Below are 20,380 nucleotides of genomic sequence, written 5' to 3'. Positions count from 1 at the left end.
CCCAAAACTGCACGCAGTATTTAAGGTGAGGCCGCACCAGTGCAGAGCAGAGAGGGACAATCACCTCCCTCAACTGTCTGGCAATGCCCTGATGGCCTGACAGCCCGCAGGACATTGTTGGTCCTCCTGGCTGCCAGGGCACTGCTGACTCAGATTCAACTTGCCATTGACCAGGAATCCAAGGTCTCTTTCTGTGGCACTGCTTTCCAGCATCTCATTCCCCAGTCAGTAGGAACATCTGGGGTTGCCTCATCCCAGTTGCAGGATCTGGCACTTTCCCTTGAAATTCATATGGTTTCCCTTAAACTTCATACGGTTGGTGATTGTCCAGTCCTCTAATTTGCCGAGGTCTCTCTGCAGGCCCTCCCTGCCTTTGACAAAATCAACAGCTCCTCCCACTTTTGTATCATCTGCAAACCAGCTCAGTATCTCTTTCAGTCCTACATCCAAGTCATTTATGAAGATGTTGAAGAGCACAGAGCACAGATGGAGTCCTGTGGAACCCCACTAGTGACAGGTCACCAGTCTGATGTTCTCCCATTCACTATTACCCTCTTTGCTCGATCCGTGAGCCAATTGCTCACCCACCACATGATGTGTTTATCCACCACATGATGTGTTTATCCAGTTGTGGGCTGGATATTTTGTCCAGAAGGATCCTGTGAGAGACAGTATCAAAAGCTTTACTGAAATCCAAAAACATTGCATCCACTGGCTTCCCTTGATCAGCTAGGTGAGTTACCTTGTCATAGAAGGAAATCAGTTTGGAAAGGCTGGACTTTCCACTCATGAAGCATTGCTGGCTGTGATCAATTTGTGACTAATGACTGCATTGTCTTTCAGGTGTTTTTCAATACTTCCCAGAATAATCTTCTCCATAACTTTACCAAGCACTGAAGTGAGACTGACAGACCTGTAGTTTCCTGGGTCCTCCTTCCTGCCCTTCTTGAAAATCAGGGCAATGTTCACCAGCTTCCAGTTTCCAACTCTTCACCTAACTTTGCTTTATATATTTCAAAAAGAACTCTCAAAATGTAATTTTAAAATATAGTTGAAATAAAAATCATCTGAATTTAGCAGATTCAGATGCTTCAGCCGAATTGTTTTATAACTAAATTGAAAAAAATATTATCTAACAAGAAATTCTTACTGACTGTAGGACTAAGGAAATGAGGCCTGCTGAGTGGAAAAGACGAAGTGGGGACATTTGCAAGATTTTCATCAAAACTCAGTCCAGTAAGTAAAGGGCAGAGAGAAGCTATGTGAGTCATCATAATAATAAAAACTATCTTAGAAATAGTATTTATTTTGTAATTTCAGTCTAGAAAGTTTTGTTGTTTTCTGTTTAGTTTGTTTGTTTGTTTGTTTGTTGTTAAAGAAGAGTTTTGTATCCTGTGTGATGAAGTGTTAAATCCTGAAAAGGACATAAAATTGAAACATTGAAAGACTGGGAACTCCAGCAGTGCTACTTGAGAGTAGTTACATTTGCAAATGAGATACTGCAGCTAGCTTCACTATGTTTCTTTTTACTGTCAGTTTATCATGATTTATCTCAAGTGGTAAATGCATGTGTTGTATAATTCCACTGCAGAGTTTACATGGTACCATTGCCATTTCTGTATACAAAAATATCCAGTAAAATTCATTAGTTATCTTTACAGCGAATAAATTATTACTACTCAATGTTTTCAGTCATTTAATGTATTTCATGAATATTTGGACTTATTTTCTTTTAAATTTGTTACCATGATATAGCTATATTCTACTATAGTTAAAAATAATATTCATTATTCTTCTAAATAGAAGATACTGTATTAATGGTATACTACCATGATTTACTTCCCCTGAGTCAAAAAAAAAAAAAGTAGGCTTCCTTCCACCCATGAGATTCCTTCATTCTTCAGCTGAAGAATGCTGATGCATTTATAATCCTTAATTACAGTTTTATGATAAGCAATTCCATGGATTATAGCCACAGGTACAAAAATCTCTTTCTCTTAGTAAAACAGTTTGATCTGAACACCTAGTATAATGCAGTTTTCAATCCCTGGAGCAGAAAAAATCTGGAATATTACTAAAGAAATGCAAAAATTATGAATTTGTTTAAACAACTCATTTTTTATCAGCTAATGTCACTCCAAGGAAAAGGAAAACCAAGGAAAGCCCTATTTGTCCTTGATGTCCAAACACTTTTATAATCTGTTCTTTGGCCAGATTTAACAAAATATTGTGATGGATATTGGGAAGAAGAGGATTAAATTCAGAGAACAGTTATTCAACATCTGGTTTAGTTGCCTAAACCTAAGCTGTATCCAAGTGATGCCTAAGAATTTTTAGGATTTTTAGCTTTTTGTAGATTTTAAAATAGCTATGTAGTAAATATGGATTTTTAATATAGCTGTATAGTCTGTCACACTTTAGAATAGTAGTTAACACTTATCAAGCCCTATTCCCCACTTCATATCAAAATTTCTAAATTCTTTAGGCTTGTTTAGGCTCCTTTCAAAGCAGGACTATTGTAAATGCATCTTGTTTAAGAACATATGCATCCCAGGCCTGAACAACAAGATACCCTCACAGTCAAAGCAACCTTCAAGCCCAGAACCTTGGAGAAGTTCCAAAGACAGTACATGCTGTGCAGAAGAGGAAGATGAGGAAGAAAGGGGTCTTAGGACCTCCAACTCAATTTCTGGGGAGGCATACCAGGGGGCCAGATCTGGGGAGGATCTGGGGGGCGGATAGTTCTCAGATTAAACCATAAATTGTGGAACTCCTGGACACGGGCACACGCCTTTGTACTTCTTGTACCAGAAGACCTTCATTAAAGACTTGCTCTCTATCTTACCTAATATTGCCTGAAGAGTCTTTTTTTTCTGATTTTTTTAGGCAACACAAGGAACAGGTAGATAAGTACTTCTCTCCACATCCAATCCATTCAATGATGGATTCATTCCCTGTGTTGTAGAAGGAAACAAGATCATCACTGCAACATGTCCCCATGTCTTTTTTGTCATTTAGATTTCTTCAGCTTTAAGTGACTGATCATACACAGTGATTAATGAATGAGCATCTCCAAAGCTTGCTATCCAAATCTAACATATATGTATATTCGGGGTGGGGCAGGCAGAAGGGTGGTGGAAAGAGAGGAGGGAAGGTTTCAGGTTTGGAATACTACTATCCAGTTCTGCTGTCAGTTGGAGACATGGTTTAGTGGTGAACATGGCAGTTGCAGACTAATGGCTGGACTCAACTATCTTAGTGTTTTTTTCCAACCTTAATAATTCTATGATTCTATCATTCTCCTCTCAAGTGTTCCTCAGCAGAAAATTTTTTATATGTTGAATCAGAAAGAGTAAGAACTCTTTTGACAGAACATCCTTTGGATTATGCTCCATATAGACACAAATGATCCCATCAAGTTTTCTTCTATTAATCTGCTTATCCAAAATGAGCAAAATTTTTAAACTGTCTTCCTAATGCTATGCATAACAAATATTTCTTCAACGTGCATGGAATATTTGAGGAAATAAATAATTTATTTGAACATCAACTGTGTACTTAAAAGTAGTTACAGTAATCTCCTTAGTCAAATGTTTGTCGAAAGTAGGAAATTGTTCCATTTTACAAGATTGATGGAAAATTGAACTAAAAAAGCTCTTCTGTCTGTCAACTGTAATATACTATTATTTCTGCATTTAAACTAATCTTTAATTACCGCGTAGTCTTTGGAAACAAAATGCTTTTCATCATTTTAATGACAATTATATAAAATAGAATTTGCAGAAGAATATTTGTAGGTGTTCCATTTAAGTCTAAATAATCTTGCCATAGGAAGATATTCAGCTAAAATATGCATGGGTTATACTGTCACTGACTGCAGTGTGCAATAAACAAAATTTATCATTAAAATATCACTTTCACCAGTATGCTGATTTTCAATATACCTTGAAACATAATTAGCTTTTTACATCTCTGCAGTTCTCACAGCTCAAGATCTGTGATTTATGACTAATTTTCCTCAGTTGCTACCATCAAGTGTTATTTTCCTACTACGGGAGATTATTCTTAAGCATCAATTTCTTTATGAGCTTTTTTTTTAGCTTGCTTCCCCTGCCTTTTCCAAAATGTCAGGTTTTGCAAGTGAACTTACAAGTTTTGACTTTTGCACAGAACAAGTCTTCAATGTCCTTTGAATGTAATTACTGGATAGGTTGGTAGCGTGAGATAATACACCCCTTTTACTAACATGAATTGTAGATGATAAGAAAATTCCTCCTCAGAGAATTTCTTTCTAAATTACTTACATTACTTCATTGTTCATTCATTACACAAGATCTTTCTTCAGGAGATGTATATGACAGCTGATTAAAAAAACCCCTCCCAATTCCTTCTTATTTAATTTCAATAATATTAGATTCGGAAAGGGACAATAATAATTTCAGCTGAACCTGAATAGATTTCAAGTCTTAATTATTTCCTATGGTACGCATCCCTGTCTCTCAGAAAAACAAGGCATATTGCTATTTTGAAAACCCATTACCAATCTATATATTCATATTTACTGATAAAATAGATACTGTGGCCACCTTTCTGAATATCTAGGTTATAATTTATCTGATGTTTATAATGTAAAGCATGCATGCCATCTGGATGTTTTCATGTCATCCTTGAAGCTGAATCAATGTCATTTGCTTAGAACAGTAGCCTCAGCATACTGACAATACTTCACAGATCACTTGAAATGTGAATGGTAGAAGTGTAGGAAATGACAGCTTTGCATCATGTAGCTCAGCTGCTCCAGACTTCGAGTACATCCTGTCTGATTTTTCGTTCAGATTTTTTTTTTTAAGTAGAACTAAAATGTTTTCTGAATTTAATGGGAATATTGTTGCACATGTAATATATTAATAGCTGCCACTTGTCAGAGATATTGAAAACATATAAAGTGATATATAAAATCCATTTTTTATCAATATTTATTTATGTGTGATGAGTTAATGTTTTAAAATGTGGAAGAGAAATAGAAGAAATAATTTGCATCTTTTTTCTCTCTCCTCTTGGATTTTCAGGTAGAATCCAGAAATCGTTGCAGTATTCAAGAACTCAAGATATTTTACTAGACCTACCATTTAGTAGCAAGTGCAATACTTTGAAAATAATAATTTAATCTAATTTCTAACTAATAGGCCAGTAAACTAATCAGCTGGTTCTGCATCTCTGAATGTCATATTACCGGTTTGTCTTTGAGAAGAGTAGAGGGTATTTGAAAAATCAATCATCTGGAGTACTGTATTTGTCCATTAATAACAGTATCACATTTTGATGAGGTTACAGACTTTTTGTACTAACTGAAATTGATGATAAGTGAGGCCATTCAGAGGAGATAATTCTTGAGTTTCATTTAGGAAAGTGGCACTCAACCTTTAACAGCTGAGGAGCATGCAGCTGCTTAGGCAGGTTTCTCTGTGAATTCTTTCACGCTTTTAAGTTCCCATGTCAAATCGATTCCTTTGTGTTTTTGTTTCCTCTTTGCCCATTAATTCATAATATTTTTCTCATCAGATACCACTCTTTCAAATGTTTAACACCAGAGGCACTGCACATACTAGAAATGGTTTTTCCAGAGATCTTATGTGTCACTAAGAGAATTGCAACAACCCAAGTCTTCTTCTTTTCTTTTTTTTTTCTTTTTTTCTTTTTTAATTTTTGATGCTTATCTAGCCCTAAAATTTTGTCAAAGCCCAAAACTGTTTCCTCAGTGAAGTCACCTTGCATCTATTAAGCAGGTAGCTACTGCTGAGAGCACACCTGGAAAAATATTTCCAGGTTTGAGATCCTCAGTACAAGAGAGACGTGGACACACTGGAGAGAGTCCAGCAGAGAGCCACAAAGATGATGAAGAGAATAGGGTATCTCTCTAGTGAATAAAGTCTGAAGGAGTTGAGTCTTCAGCCTAGACAAGAAAAGGCTCAAGGGGATCAATGTATGTGTATAAATACCTGAATGGAGGGTGTAAAGATCATGGAATCATAGAATGGTTTTGGTTGGAAGGGATTTTAAAGGTCATGTAGTCCAACCCCCCTGGAATGAGCAGGGACATCTTCAACTAGATCAGGTTGCTCAGAGCCCTGTCCAACCTGACCTTTGATGTTTCCAGAGATGGAAGAATCTATCATCTCTCTGGGTAAACTCTTCTAGTAACTCACAACACTCATTGTAAAGAAATTCACCTTCACCCCCATGTCTACTCTAAATCTATACACTTTAGTTTAAAACCACAAGTCCCATTAAAAATTCTGTCCCAATCTTTCTTATAATTCCCCTTTAAGTATTGAAAGGCCACAATAAGGTCTTCCTAGAGACTTCTCTTGTCCAGGATCCAGTTGAGAACAACCCCAACTCAGTCTTCATGGGAGATATTTTCCATCTTCTACTAATTTTTGTGTCTCTCCTCTGGACCTGCTCTGACAGTTCCCTGTCTTTCTTGCAATGAAGGCTCCAGTGCTGGATGCAGTACTCCAGGTGGGGTCTCACAAGAGGAGTAGAAGAGGAGAATCACATCCCCTGACCTACTGGCCAGGCTTCTTTTGATGTAGCCCAGAATAGCTTGTTTTTTTGAGATGAAAGAGCACATTACCAGTTCATGTCCAGCTTTTCATTCTCAAGTACCCTCAAGTCTTTCTCCACAGGACTGCTCTCAACCCCTCCATCCCCCAGACTGTATTGATATCAGAGGTTGCCATGACGCGAGAGAAAAGGGAATAGGGACGTGACACTGCACAAAGGGTTCTGACACAGTAGAAGGTCAGGGTGCAATAGCCAGTTTATTGAAGAACAGGGACTTATATAGGGTTTGGGTAAGGGGAGGTCTGATAACTGGGGTGGAGCATGGGATTAGCGCCTCAGGGTGAAACAGGATTGGGAAACACAGAGAAGGTGGGAGGAATTTAGGAGTATCTAGGGAAGGGGACCAATGGGAGCTCACCCTGCACTGCAGCACCCATCAGCCAATCAGTGAGAGATGAGCAGGAAACCAGGGGAGAGTAAGGGAGTAAACAGCTTTTGGTGGGAAAAACGTGAGAGGAAGTCCAGACAAGCCCTGAACAATACAAACAAAGGGGATTAACATAGAAATATATGTGGAGGTACATTAAACATGGTATAAACTGGGGAATAACATGAAAGTCCTTGAATTATTAACTCCTTCAGGCTCCATATAAGTCCCTCCAGGCTTTGAATCTTTCCCAATCACTTTGGTGTTCCTTCTCAAGAGGTTGCCCCAACACAGGTGCAGGACTTTGCATTTGGCCTCTTTGAACCTCATGAGGTTCACATAGGTCCACTTCTCAAGCTTATCCAGTTCCCTCTGGATGGTATTTCTTCCCTCAGGTGTTTCAATGACATGACTCAGCTTGGTGTCATCTGCAAACTTGCTGAGGATGCATAGATCCCAGTATCTGTGCTGCTGCTGAAGGTTTTAAACAGTACTGATCGCAGAGACGGAGCCAGTCTCTCATGTCTAGTGACAGGACCAGTGGTAATGGGAACAAACTGAAACAGAAGAGGTTCCCTCTAACATCAGGAAACATTTTTTCACTGTGAGGGTGCCTGAGCACTGGTACAGGTTGCCCAGAGAGGTTGTGGAGTCTCCCCTTCTTGGAGATATCCAGAAACTGGACAACTGGACAACTGGCTGTAGGTGGCCCTGCTTTGAGGGGTTGGACCAGATTATCTCCAGAGGTGTCCCTTCCAACCTCAGGCACTCTCTGATTGTGTGATTCCATGACTCGTGTTAGTCCATTCTTCCCTCTGAAATGCTGTTAATTATAATTGTTCATATTTACATTCCTACTCTGGTAGGAATGTAAATATTCTGGCCTCTGGTCCTTTATAAAACTCTTCTGTTCTTTTTCAGACCTGGCAGAAGGTCACTCTTCCAACACAATTATTATCTATCACAACTATAGGAATCTTCAAATCTTCAAAGCATAGGTTTTGCCTTTAGGTGATGCCCAGTTCTTTATTCAATCTGTTTTGAGAGTAGTACTGCTTTTGCACTTCTTTCATTCCCTACTTTTTGAACAAGGAAAAGGAGCAGTGCCATATCACTCTGAACTGGTTCTTAAATTCTCCTGAAGGTATCATCCCCATGCAGAGCTCATGTCACCTGTACAACAATGGGTAAGACCTCTTAACACAAACCAAGATTTCACTGAGCAGGTAAGCCTGTTCTGTAAGTGGCAATTTTCACCGAAACAATTATATAGGATGAGCTGTATTTGGAATAACAGTCTAGAGAGGTATTTTTGTGTGACAGCTGGATCATATACTTCACATAGGAAGTCTGATCAAGGAGAAGAATTTTAATAATTGTGTATCTATTGCCTTGATAAACTTCTCCTGTTCCATTCCACAGGTCATCAGGTACTCAGGAGGATCCTACAGAAACTGAAATATGACTCTTTCTCACAAATTCGATCCAAGGCAACCATTTAAACACACTCTGTTCAAAAAAGTTTCTAACAAGTCCTCTGCGCAGTAACAATAGTTGTTAGAGCTGGCATGGACTGCCATGGACTTTGCACCCAGTCTGCATCCCCTTTTTTTCTCATTTCCTGCTTCACAGAACAAATGAGCAGGAGGTCAAGAGGAACATTAATGGAGACAGAACTCTAGCTATTAGCAGCCAACTCTATCTTAAAATTGCAGGGTAGGATATTTGCAATGTACTCTCAGAGCTATTTCCAGCCCTGTTTTTAAGTGTGAATATGAGTATATAGGAGGGAAGTGCTGTCAAACGTGTTAAGGTTTCTACCTTTCTACTGCTAGTTATATTCTTTCTAGAGAGAGAGAGTACATAAACAGTGTTCACACACACAATACTATATAAATATGTAACATATTTTTGTCTATTATATACACAGGAGCAAAACCTACAAGCTAAGGTCTGTAGGTTTAAAGGGCAATGTCCCTCTATTTCTAACATTTTGGAATATCCAATGAGTACTGCTCTAATCTTACTTTTATTACCTCATTAACTGCTTGAAGAGTTTAAAACAATGATGTATTCTAATCCCCTTTCTGTTTTATTATCAAAAGAATAAATTTTTTTGAGATGCCAAAGAAAACAACTGTTTACAAGTCCTATCACTTGATAGAGAGTGTAAATATTTGAAAGAAATTATTGATTTTAATTTCCTTTTGAATCATAGTCAAGCAAATTTCTTGATCTCCTCTTGGACCCTTCTGGAGATCCTCAGATCCTAAGTATAATTACTTCTTTCGTTCTCTTTTGTGTAGTTTTAAGTGCCTGGAATAACATGCAATGGTGTAACAGGTAAGCAGAATGGTACTTAGAGGACAAAACTGAGTACCTACATTGTATACCCTGAGATGTAGCATAGGAACACGTGGGAATGTTTGAGGGTGCAAAGCCTGCAAGAGGAGTGGAGAGGACTGCAGAGGGCAGAGAAAACTAAAGCAGGTATAATCACATTAATAACTACCCTTCTGTTGCAGGTCTTGAACTATACTATTCTTGTAACCATATTAAAATAAAATTAGACTTTCAGAGTCCCAAACAGAGACAAGGAGTGAGAAAAGAACCATTAGAAGTGATTAAGAGCCTAACATTTAAAGTTTTATTGATTCTCTAAAACATAGTAGTGTAAATGCACCACAAATTCTTTTCTTTATAATGTTTTTAATTAGAAGATAAGATTTTTGAAATGGAAATGTTATTCCAAACAGAATTGTCACAGATGGTGGATTCAGTTACTTTTACTTTAATTCTTTTACTTTCAGAAAATGCATATGTCTTTCCTTTATAATCAATGGAGAGAAAAATTCCTGTCACTTAACTTCCTGAGCAATCTTAGAAACCTCTCAGTGGAAAAGTATTTTTTTTTTCTACCAAGTGAAAATGCAGCATGGACTTCTGAGTTCTTCTAAAACCCAAAGCAATGTCATTCTTACAGGGTAGTAGGACTGACCAAAAAGGTAGAATAGCTTATAACAGCTATAACAGCCAAATCCTTTATTTAAAAGTGTTACTAACAGGCCATATATTAATTGATGCCAACAGAATTAAAGAAATTCAAATAGCACAAAAAAAATTTTCTGGCTGCTAATGAATTGTTGGCTAATATTCCCCTAATAAAGAAAATTATGACATTTAAAAAAAAATTATGCATATTCTTTCCAAAATATCAAGCCATCCAATTCATATTACAAGCTTCATCAAAAACAAGTATTGATTTTGAAGCTTAATTAAACTCTTGTTAGATACATAGACAGGCTATCTTTGACTACAGAACTACATGATATATCATAGCAACTGCTTATATTGCAGTTGTATCATCATGTATACCTACTGCCATATCTTGCATGGCTTTAGATCTTAAACGTCTGAATATGGTATCTTTAAATGTTGTATTTTGAAAATAAATAAAAAAAAAAATCCAACAATTCTGTGATCAAATTACTGCAAAATACAGTTGTTTTACCTTTTTAAAATGTTTATTAGAATACCTGGGCTTTCTCTCTCTTTAATTTTTTTTCCATTTTGTTTGTTGGTTTTGTTTTGGTTGCTTTTTTTATTTTGGTTGGTTGTTTTGCTTGCTTAGGGCGTATGGAAAAAAGGGAAAGCTAATTTGGTGAGAAAACCCCCAGTAATTGTCAGAATTAAACACCTTATTGCAGTTCAAGCCTACCCTCATTTTCAGAGGCAACATTCCAATATAATTGTATTTTATGCACTCTTTTATGGATAAATGCACAGAAGAGAGGAAGTATATAAAAATATGCAGATGCCAATCTCTCAGTAACATTAACAGAGAGTGGGTCAGATAGCTACTTTTTAAAACGTGGTTCATCATTCTGTCCATTCAGATGGACTTTTTGCAAACGTCAGACTTTGTTGTAAGGTGTGTGTCTAAGTTTTTCTAAACTAATCGACATCAGAAATTTCAACCTATGATGACGTTGAGTTAGAAAAAGTCCAGGTGGCAAACTGGCCAATGTACTGTTAAGATATTAATAAATCTCTGTTGATGTTCATCAGTGGCTAGACAGTGTTTACAGCAAGCAGTGTAGGTGCAAAGTGGAGTGTCATCTTAGGCTTACGATGTCATCTGTACTTCTATGGCTCTCTTGTTTGAAAAGAGCATGATGGGCCCTCGCTATTTTTTCATTCACTAAGCTTTGGTCTGTCAAACAATTTTGAGTGACTTCTACTTCAAGACCTAGTCCCACCTTAAACTGACATTACTGAATGTTTAATTGCTATGAATGTGAAATTGTGAATTTCGGCTATTTAAGCAGTCGTTTCCTACCCAGGAATGATTTCAATAAAATGTAGTGCATGATCTGAACCCTGAGGGAATCAGTGACATTTGTAAGGACACAGAAAGGGAGGCATGGAAAGGGACTATAAATATCATCCAATAGCAAAGGTGACTGAACTTTGTAAATTAGATGCTATTGCCTTTGTTCAGTAAGTGAACGGAAGAAAAAACAATAATATTTTTATTAAACTTTACTTACCCTCTACCTTGCATAGAGTAATGTCATTGAATTAATCCCTCTTAATGGAAGCCTGATAGGACATTATATCCCTTTTAGGAAACATGAATCCCTTCCAAACTTTAGATCTTTGCTCTTTCTAAGAATAATTCTCATTATTTGTTTGTTTGTTTGATTGCTTTCATCACTCAGAACATCAGTTAATTTAAAATCTATTGTTTCCTTATAACTTTGTTAAATTTTGACACAGTTGGGTACTTTGTGGCTCTGGATTGTATCATAACAAATGAATAAGAACACCATGAAAGAAGCATTTTAAATACAACTGTAAATTCATACACAGCTCTGTTCAGATGCCTTTTTTTATTTTTTTATCATTATTTTTTAGCAACTTCCAAAGATTCAACAGGTTCAACAGGTGTGCTGTTTTTCCAATCTGCTTTTTCACAGTTGAATATTTAGGATTCATTAATCAACAGCAGGTTCTTCTTTCCTGTTTCTTTTAATTCCTGACATTATAATCCTGTATCATTGCACATTTTATGCTGGATAAATTACTGAACATATCCAAATTACTAAATTATATTTCCAATAAACTAAATTACATTACAAAATTATATTTGTAATCATGAAATTATGTTTACAAACTCACCACATCGCTAAATTATAATTAGAGTATGTACTGAAATGAATATCCATAGCCTGATTCATAATAGATATTATTACTGCAGGATTTGCACTGAAATTCTCTTATTCTCTCTCTTTTATTCTTTTATTCTGGGAATTGCTTGAAGCAGAAGTTTTATGTTGTTGATTTTAAATTATATAATAAGTTACGGTATTTTAAAATGTACATCCTATGATATATCTATTGATTTGTTCCTTATGCTACAGTCTGCTCTGCTCTATCTTGGGCACTAGTCTTTGTGCTAGGTCTTGCACTTACTCTCTATAGGCACTGTGGTGATATAATATTTATTTAGGATTTTTTCAATAGACCGGTACTATTGGAATTCCAGAGAAAATATAATTTAAAACTCTCTGGTAAGGTCTGGTTAAGCAGCTGCTGCTAACGCAGATGCAATGTAGCCAAAAGATTGAGAAAAAACTGTTCAAAGCCAACTTAGAAACTAAGTCTTCATGCAGACTAGTTTCTAAAAATCCTCTGAGATTTGCATAATGGAAGAAGAGGGCCTCTGAGTTCTTCTATGAGCACAGCCCAACAGTCTGACTGAGAGATTTGTAAAGTGTTCTTACATGGAAGTTTTCTTTCCTCAAACCACTATTACAGCATCCTTCAGTGGAAAGGAGAGGTATAATTTATAGATCAATGAGCTATGTCTCGCAACTCTGGTAGATACTCTCACTACTGAATGCTGCAAATCTAATTTTACATGACTAATTCCACCAAAACTGCAAAATGGCTTCATTGCAAAAAATATATGTTCATGCACTTTCAGTAGCTGGTACAACAAAACAGAACAGTAATTTGTTTGGATCCATGTATTTAGTTTTCTATTTCATTACTAAAACAAGGTTGTTTATACTTCAACTCAGAAGCCAAGGAAAAGGCAACTGTGATGTGAATAGGGAGTGGCAGGACAGCTGAGACTTCTTTACTTCATAACATTTCACCCATCAATCTACCTCCTCTTTTCTGTTAAAACTTTAAAAAGGCAGCCAGGACAACAATCCATGATTTATTGGTTTATTTATTTAACTAGGGAGATGAACTTCCTCTCCATTTCTTTCTTGTCCCCAGCTTTCAGAGACATGGAGCATCTTTTACACAAACTATATTTCATTTGCCTTACACAGGTGTCTGCACTTGAGGAATAGTCCTTCCCATCCAGAAAGGTAATGATCTCCTACGAATTAGATTTAAAAAATACATGGATGTAGTTGTCTGGGATTATCTAGAGCCTTTCAAATATTTAATTATTTAAATTGCACGCGTAAAATCAAGGCATGAGTTGGCAGCTGAGTTGTTGTTCTAAGGGTGTGACAACTACTGTGAAGGCTAAAACTTCTCTTCATCCTTCTCCCTTTTCCCCCCATCAGTCTCACACATAGTTCTTCATTCTAGAATTTCTAAATTATACACAATGCTAATAATAGATATATTTAATGTTAATGATAAACATGTAAAAATACTACAAAATACTACAAAACTACTAAGCTTAAAGACATAGATATGTCTTGGTTTTGCAGATGACATTGAAATACAAACCCTTTTCTGAAATCTGAGAGGAAGTAAAAGATAGACACAAGTGACTATGAAGCAATCCGTGTTTGGCATGTGCTAATTCTGAAAAGAGAATACAAAGAGCTCAGATTAGGCACTAGGCCAAAATGTAGGATGTAATTAAAAAACAGAGAAATTAGCTGGCATCTTATCTGACAAGTAAAAATGTCTGATAGGCTCTATTAAAACAAATGGATTTTTGAGAATACTTATTTGTAATTACACCAAAATTTTATTTTGTTTCAGAGGAGGTCTATTATGTTGCTTAAAGACAGCTGAATGGCTTCATATTTATATGTGACCATATAAAATAAAATACATTCAGTAAAAAGAAGTACAATCAGAAAGAGTGAAATTGTGCATTTTAAAAATTAATTAATTCTAACCATGTTTGCAAGGTTTTTGTTTCATTTGTTTTTAATATTTCAGCAAAGGAACTTCACTAGCAATACAGAGCACAAAAATGAACTGTAAATGTTGATATTGGGTAAATAAAGACAGATAGGAAGAGTTTGTAGAACTGCATACAAACCCAATGAATAGGATTTTGAGACCACAATACAGCTATAGCCAAACTGTTAGCTGAGTTAAGAAATCAGGGAACATACCTGCACTATGGAGCGTATTGCAAATTTAAATTACCCGCAATGAGTTGTTCAGAAATAATTTCAGGCTATTCCATGAATTTGATCTGTTTCTCAGATCAAATATCTACATGGCAAATTCTTTAACTTTTGTGAAAGATTTGATTAACAAAGTATTAGGAATTATTCTCCCAGTTCACATTTCTGTGTCCTTAGGCATACTTTTCCATAACTATTGGTGGTATTGATCAACTGTCTTTTGACTCTTACTTGAATTTTTTGCATACTATAAATCTCATTGAAAATTAAGGTGATATATGGGTGGTCAAGTAGTGCCACATCTAGGAGATGCTCTAGTCTTTTACTGCATCATTTCATTGATTTATTTCAATAGGACCTATAAATCCTGGGGGTTGCTTTCCTAAAATGGAAAAAAAAAATCACAAGTTCTTGTCAAAAATAATAATTAATTTTATCCTACATCTTGAGAATTTCACTACAGGATGGACTATCCAAGAAGACAAATGGAAGACAACTGTTGTGTTTGATCTTGGCTGGATGCCAGGTGCCCACCAAAGCTGTTCTATCACTTCCTCCTTGAGCTGGATGGGGAAGAGAAAATATAACCAAAATATAATCAAAGGCTCATAGGTCGAGATAAGAACAGGGACAGATCACTCATCAATTACTGTTAGAGGCAAAACAGACTCATTTGGGGGAAAAGAGTTTAATTTACTACCAATAAAATCGGAGTAGGTTAATGAGATGTAAACCAAAATTTGCAAACACCTTCCTCCCACCCCTCCCTGCTTCTCAGATTTAACTTTATTACCAGTTCTCTATCTCTTCACCCTGAATGGCACAGAGGAATGGGGAATAGGGGTTGCAGTCAGTTCATCACCTGTGGCTGCTGCCACTCCTTTGTCCTCAGGAGAACTCCTTTCCCTGCCCCAGCATGGGGTCCTGCCTACAGGAGACAGCCCTCCATGAATTTCTCCACCAGGAATTCTTCCCACAGGCTACAGTTCTTCACAAACTGCTCCAACGTGGGTCCTCCATGGGGTCACAAGTCCTGCCAGCAAACCTGCATGGGTTTTCCACAGGTTCACAGCCTCCTTCAGGCATCCAGCTGCTCTGGCATGGAATCCTCCACGTGCTGCAGGTGGATCTCTGCTCCTCCATGGACCTCCATGCAGGGGGCACAGCCTGCCTCACCAAGTTGAATATGCAGAGTAATCTCTGTTCTGGTAGTTGGAGCAGCTCCTCCTCTTTCTTCTTCATTGACCTTGGTGTCTGCAGAGTTTCTCTCATGCATTCTTTCTCCTTTCTTCTCTGTCCATAATTGGTTTTGCACAGTAACTTTATTTTTCCTTCTTAAATATGCTATTCTAGAGGCACTTACACTGTTGTTGATAGGTTTAGCCAGCAGTGGGTCCATCTTGGAGCTGACTGGCATTGACTCTACTGGACTGCGAGAAGCTTCTGATAGTTTCTCATAGAAGCCACCCCTACAGTTCCCCACCACTGGAGTTTTAGTGATTAAAAAGTCATCCTGCTACTTTGATTGGGATGGTGTCATTTAATTCACCTAGACCTCAGTATCTCTAAAGAAATAAAGAATTAGATCTTAAAACTTAGTTTAGACTGCTGTTCTGTATAGCATTAAAAAGTTACTGATCCCGTAAATTTATATAACATAAACCAGCTCACTTCTTCACATCAAAGTCCTACCTGTCAATAAACTCCTAAACATATAAACCTTGCTATTTGAGTGAGTTACAGAATACAAAATTAATGTCTTAACAAAAATAATGTATTAACAAAAGCTGACTACATTGTATTATTTTTTTTCCAATTTGGATCTTAGTCATGATCAACAAATTAATGTCATAATTGTCACATTGACTTATTTTTCAAATATAATTTCTAAATAAGATAACTGTGAAGGAAAAGGATGCTATAATGTATAACCTTGATCTTATGTGCTTTACATTTAAACAATTTTAATTAAATATAAATTGTTTTAAGGTACTGCATGTGTCATTTCAGTCTTCTCATTCAGAAAAAAAAAACCCAACCAACCAAACAAATGCAAGGAAATGAGATATTACTGTGAAGTCCCTGATCTTAATTCAAGGAAAATTAAATTTCTTCAAGTAGCACAGAGGAAGATAAGAATCTTTAATTTATAAAGAAAGCAACAGACATTACTGTACACATGAAAAGTATAGTGGGTACAGACGTTCGAAAGTTTAAAACACAGTTGTTTCAGCAGCTTAAAAACAGTGTACCTGTGAGTTTTCAATATACCACAGTATACTTCAATCTACAAGAAGCACTAGTGACACTGGATCAAAATTTTGGAACTCTATCACTATGAAAGCAGGATGGATGGTTGCCAAATAACATCAAGAATATTTACGGGAGTAGTTGGCACTGATTTTCCCTGATATAAATAATTACCTAAAGTACAGAATCATAAAAGAATCTCCCAATTATTCTTAAACTAATCTAGAAAAGATATAATATTTTTTCAATTATATTTTTCTTGAGACTCAACCTACATTTAATTTATAATCAAAATTTCTGCTTACCAAGCAGCACTGTAGAATCAGAAAAAAAAGTATATTTCCAGCAGAGTACTTTGGACTACCTTATATGCAAACTGAACAATGTTAGCAGAATTTTGTCTAGACTGTAATGATTTATTTTTTATGGGTTTATCTGTTTATTTAAATTGGTTTTCATAGTAGGATTAAAAAATTCTTTAAACATTCAGGTTAAAATTAGACCAGTTAACTTTTTGCCTTAGCCCTGTAAAAGGTACAGCGTAGAGTTCTGGTCACTGCATAAAATGTTCTTGATGTAGTTTTCCTGAGAAGCAAACAACATGTGCACAGATAAGAATCTGAGACTTTCTTGTCCTGATATAGCACTAAACTACAGATAAATCTGACTTGCTTTTTCTCAGTTAAACCACTTCCTAGCTAAACAGTTGTTCAGCTTGATGGCTGGGGATAGGAAATCATTTCCTCCTGGTTTTAGCCTTTATCAGCCATATCTCTTGCAGTGGCACTATCTAAATGTACCAGGCAGCAGACTCCATCAAAAAAAGTCTCAGATGCAGGTCCTGAAAGGAGTACTCTAGCTAGCTGGTGACAATACAGAAGGATATAATGGTAACTGCCTGTATTTGCCATGGCAACAATGAGGGACTGTTATCTTACTTAGCAAAGATTATTTTTTTCTATGATCCTAAAATTTTTAGAGTTTATCAATCAGTCAAGAATCTTGACCCTACTGATCTATAAAGATCAATTAGAATTCTAAAATATTTAAATTTCTGTCTCAGGGATTTGATTTTCCTTATTCTCAGAATTATCTCTTTTTACAACAGTAATCTTTTTCATAGTATTCTCATGTGCGCTGCTCTTAAATTTTTACAGTTATTCTTCAAAAAGGTTATATTAAAATGTTATCATTGGCACTACACAAATTTAATGATTTATTCTTCTTTATTATATGTTTTCACAACATTTTTTTAATGTTTACTTTTAGACCACAGTTGCTGTATCAGCTTTGTTGTTTAGTTTGGTTTGGGTGTCAAGTTGTTTTTTTGTTTGCTTGTTTGCTTGTTTGTTTGTTTTCAAAAACCAGCTGGTTTTCACTTATGCCACATAATATATTTTTCCCATCCATAGTTGTTGTTGTTCTTCTTCTTCTTTGTACTATTATTATTATTATCCTTATTTAAAATGCATTACATACTCAACTTCAACCTGCACCTCAGGAAGTCTTCCATCATCCCCATATCACCATTGGCCAATCAGAGCTCAAATCAGTTCAGCAGTTTAATTACCTAGGTAGTCTCATCTCCTCGGATGGTAAGATTGACGGAGAGATAGACAACAGGTTAGCAAAGGCATATAGTGCTTTCAGAAAACTCCATAAAAGAGTTTGGCGAAATAAACACTTGAAGAAAAGTACAAAGATCAGTGTTTACAGAGCCATTGTGCTGTCTACTCTCTTATATGGATCTGAATCATGGGTCATCTACCGCCATCACCTGCGACTCTTAGAACGCTTCCATCAACACTGCCTCCATACAATCCTAAACATCCACTGGTCAGATTATGTGACCAATACATCTGTTCTAGAACAAGCAGCACTTACGAGTATTGAGGCCATGTTGGGCAGGACATGTCTCAAGGATGAAGGACCACTGCCTCCCTAAGATCTTGCTCTATGGTGAACTTGCCACCAGCTGACACAAGAGAAGAGCCCTGAAGAGAAGACACAATGACTCCCTGAAACAACATCTCAGCCTTGACCATATTGATCATCATCATTGGTCTACTCTGGCCTCCAATCAGGAGGTCTGGAGACACACTATCTATAACATTGCTGCTTCTTTTGAGAAAGCACGCAGGATCACTCTTGAGGAGAAAAGACAACACAGAAAGAATCGTGTCTTGTCTGCTGTGCCTTTTGCAACCAGACTTGTCTATCTCACATTGGCCTCTTTAGCCACCGACGTGCTTGTAGCAAATGTGCGTAGAGCCCTTCCCAAATCTTTGTTCATGAAGTCTAGCCATGATGATGATGACATCCTCAACTACTTTATTCTCCATGTCAAAGACATAGATGGTAAAGAAATTTTGCTAACACTATACACTTCAAGCTCTGTCCCTATTGCCAAATACCAACAAAAAATAGGTCATGCTAGTTAACATAACTATCACTTTTACCCTTCCAGTCCTCTCCCCGTCCTACTGAGGGGCAGTCGATAAGTAACATTAGTGTTAGCTGCCTGTTGGGGTTAATGCACTACAACTTTCCAACACTTAAGATCTTTTGTCAACTGTCTTTAGAGATTTTCTTCTGTTTATAAAGATTTAGGCTCAGGTAATTCGCATAGTTTTAGTAGAATAACCATAGGGTTGAGCTAATTTGTTTGGATGACCTATTTGATGATGGACACAACAATTTATGTTCAAAGTACTTTTGAACTATAACTTATGCAAATTCTCTGATTAAAATTATATATGAATACAAATGAGAGTAAATAATCCTATGGTGCTTCTCACACAGGTATGCCTTTTAAGAGTTTCAATGTTTTGTTTGTATTTTATTTAAATAGTGCTTCAAAGGCGTAAAAGCTTCAGTATTGGCATTAGCATGAGTTCCATTCAGTAGATGTTTGAAATGCTTAATTTGTTGTAGGAGGTTCCTTAATAAGACAGTTAAGAATAATAAAACCACCACCACACCAAATGTTTAGGAAGGTACATCAGAATGATGTTTTACAAGGATTTCAGAATTAGATGAAAGACAGCCTAGATATTTTATGGTATTTCTGAAATAAACAAGTCGTGCAATATCGTGTCAAGATAAGATGTATCAAGGCAACTAATAGTGGCAAACCATACACAACACATACTGAGGACATACTTCAAATATAACTACAAATGCTGATAAGTAGAATAGGCATTTTACCTTCCTACACAAAACACATTCAAAGCATTAGAATGGAGTAAAGTACTACCAAAGCTGAAGAATTGAATAAAAGCTGTTCTGTGTTTGATTTTTGCTATTTAAGTATTTATAAAATAGTTTCTCTTAATTTCTATTATGATATTTTTTAAAAGTTACTAACCATACTGTTAGTTTATATTGTCATAGTCAGAATAGGTTATTCAGTGTACTGGTTCATTTTACAACCTGTAATCCCCAAAAGAATGGGATTCCATCATTAAGGCTGAGATTGTATTTCTTTCTCTCACAAATCAAACTAATTTTCTGTCAGTAGGCCAAAAGACATAATCTTAAGATTTTAGAAGGTGTTAGGAGCCAATTATTGAAAAATGCCTCTGCTCAAATTAAGGTACAAATGAGACCACATGCCAAAGTCAATAGTATGGATTTTGTTCAAAAATAAATGTGAGACAGAGAAAGAAATAGGAAGAGAGAGAGAGAGAAGACGTGGAGGGGGGAGAAAGAGAGAGAGAGTGAGATTAAGCAAATATGT

The sequence above is a fragment of the Chiroxiphia lanceolata genome, chromosome 2, assembly GCF_009829145.1.
Source record: "Chiroxiphia lanceolata isolate bChiLan1 chromosome 2, bChiLan1.pri, whole genome shotgun sequence".
Lineage (NCBI taxonomy): Eukaryota > Metazoa > Chordata > Aves > Passeriformes > Pipridae > Chiroxiphia > Chiroxiphia lanceolata.
This window is presented reverse-complemented; position numbering follows the sequence as displayed.